Source organism: Octopus sinensis, linkage group LG9 (genome assembly GCF_006345805.1).
Source record: "Octopus sinensis linkage group LG9, ASM634580v1, whole genome shotgun sequence".
NCBI classification, from domain to species: Eukaryota; Metazoa; Mollusca; class Cephalopoda; order Octopoda; family Octopodidae; genus Octopus; species Octopus sinensis.
The window spans coordinates 91,452,597-91,456,055 of NC_043005.1; positions in this window are offsets into that span (position 1 = coordinate 91,452,597).

The following is a 3,459-nucleotide window of genomic DNA, read 5'->3' on the forward strand; positions in this document are numbered from 1 at the left end:
ATATATGTATATACATATGTATGTATATATGTATATACATATGTATATATGTATGTATGTACATACATATGTATGTATGTATATATGTACGTATGTATGTATATATGTATATACATATGTATATATGTATATACATATGTATGTATATATGTATATACATATGTATATATGTATATACATATGTATGTATGTATATACATATGTATGTATGTATATACATATGTATATATGTATATACATATGTATGTATGTATATACATATGTATGTATGTATATACATATGTATATATGTATATACATATGTATGTATGTATATATGTATATACATATGTATGTATGTATATATGTATATACATATGTATGTATGTATATATGTATATACATATGTATGTATGTATATATGTATATACATATGTATGTATGTATATATGTATATACATATGTATGTATGTATATATGTATATACATATGTATGTATGTATATATGTATATACATATGTATGTAATATATGTATATACATATGTATGTATGTATATATGTATATACATATGTATGTATGTATATATGTATATACATATGTATGTATGTATATATGTATATACATATGTATGTGTGTATATATGTATATACATATGTATGTATGTATATACATATGTATGTATGTATATACATATATATGTATGTATATACATATGTATGTATGTATATACATATGTATGTATGTATATACATATGTATGTATGTATATACATATGTATGTATGTATATACATATGTATGTATGTATATACATATGTATGTATGTATATATGTATATACATATGTATGTATGTATATATGTATATACATATGTATGTATGTATATATGTATATACATATGTATGTATGTATATATGTATATACATATGTATGTATATACATATGTATGTATGTATGTATATACATATGTATGTATATACATATGTATGTATGTATGTATATACATATGTATGTATGTATGTATATACATATGTATGTATATATGTATGTATATACATATGTATGTATATATGTATATACATATGTATGTATATATGTATATACATATGTATGTATATACATATGTATATATGTATGTATATACATATGTATGTATATATGTATATACATATGTATGTATATATGTATATACATATGTGATACACAAAGGGGTCACACCCAATGACTGGTGTAGCAGTATAATAGTCAACTGCTACAAAGGTAAAGGTGATGCCCTAGATACAAATAACTACAGAGGTATCAAGCTGTTGGACCAGGTTATGAAGGTTACGGAGAGGGTCATAGCCCAACTAATTAGAGAGAGAGTTAGTTTAGATGAGATGCAGTTTGGGTTTGTGCCAGGGAAAAGTACTACTGATGCTATATTCCTGGTAAGGCAGCTGCAGGAGAAAACCTAGCCAAAGATAAGCCCCTGTACCTGGCTTTTGTTGACATGGAGAAAGCCTTCGACAGGGTCCCCCGATCCCTTATCTGGTGGGCAATGAGAAAACTAGGGATAGATGAATGGTTAGTGAGAGCTGTGCGGGCCATGTATAGGGACGCCGCTAGTAGGGTGAGGGTTGGAAATGAGTACAGTGAAGAATTCCGGGTAGAGGTAGGGGTCCACCAAGGCTCAGTACTCAGCCCCCTCCTATTTATCATAGTCCTCCAGGCAATAACGGAGGAATTCAAGACAGGATGCCCTTGGGAGCTCCTCTATGCTGATGACCTTGCTCTAATTGCTTAGTCGCTATCAGAACTGGAGGAGAAGTTTCAGGTGTGGAAACAAGGATTAGAATCGAAGGGCCTCAGAGTCAATCTAGCTAAAACCAAAGTCGTAATCAGTAGGAAGGTAGACAAATCACAAACACCTTCAGGTAGATGGCCCTGCTCGATCTGTAGAAAAGGTGTAGGTAGAAACTCTATAAGATGCACCAAGTGTAAGCTATGGACACATAAGAGATGCAGCAATGTCAAAGGAAGGCTAACTAGGAAGATGGTTTTTGTATGTGGCAGATGCTCAGGAACAATAAACACTGAAAATGCTCTGAGACCAACTTCCGTCACTTTCCAGGGAGAAAAACTAGAAATAGTTGATAGTTTCCGTTACCTAGGTGACCAAGTCAGCAGCGGGGGTGGGTGTGCTGAAAGTGTAACTGCTAGAGTAAGAATAGCTTGGGCAAAGTTCAGAGAGCTCTTACCTCTGCTGGTGACAAAAGGCCTCTCGCACAGAGTGAAAGGCAGACTGTATGATGCGTGTGTACGAACAGCCATGCTACATGGCAGTGAAACATGGGCCGTGACTGCTGAGGATATGCGTAAGCTCGCTAGAAATGAAGCCAGTATGCTCCGATGGATGTGTAATGCCGGTACTCACACTCGGCAGAGTGTAAGTACCTTGAGAGAAAAGCTGGACCTAAGAAGCATCAGTTGTGGTGTGCAAGAGAGACGTTTGCGCTGGTATGGTCATGTGGCGAGAATGGATGAAGATAGTTGTGTGAAAAAGTGCCACACCCTAGCGGTTGAGGGAACCTGTGGAAGAGGCAGACCCAGGAAAACCTGGGACGAGGTGGTGAAGCACGACCTTCGAACTTTAGGTCTCACTGAGGAAATGACTAGAGACCGAGACCTCTGGAAGTGTGCTGTGCGCGAGAAGACCCGGCAGGACAAGTGAGTCCACAACCCGTGGCCTTCTACATGGGATGGAGCCAGCCTACGTATGCATACCTTCCCTTCTTGGGACACAAAACTCTACTTCTGAAGACGTGTTGAGGCAAGTGAGGATCAGAATCGAAATCGATCAATGGAAATTGCGGATGTGCTACCAGTGCCGGTGGCATGTCGAAACTCTGCTTGTGAAGACCCTTGAGGCAAGTGAGGATCAGAATCGAAATCGATCAATGGAAATCGATCAATGGAAATTGCAGATGTGTTACCAGTGCCGTGGCATGTAAAAGAACTTTCCGTTTCGCGACCGTTGCCAGCACCGCCCCGTTTCGTGTCCGTTGCCAGCCTCGCCTGGCCCTCGTGCCGGTGGCACATAAAAAGCACCATCCGTTCGTGGCCGTTTGCCAGCTCTGTCTGGCACCAGTGCGGGTGGCACGTAAAAAGCACCCACTACACTCACGGAGTGGTTGGCGTTAGGAAGGGCATCCAGCCGTAGAAACACTGCCAGATTTGACTGGGCCTGATGAAGCCTTCTGGCTTCACAGACCCCAGTAGAACCTTCCAACCCATGCTAGCATGGAAAACGGACGCTAAATGATGATGATGATGATGATGATGATGTATATATATATATGTATATACATATGTATGTATATATATATATGTATATACATATATATATGTATGTATATACATATATATATGTATGTATATACATATATATATATGTATATACATCTATATGTGTGTGTATATATGTATATATAGAAAACA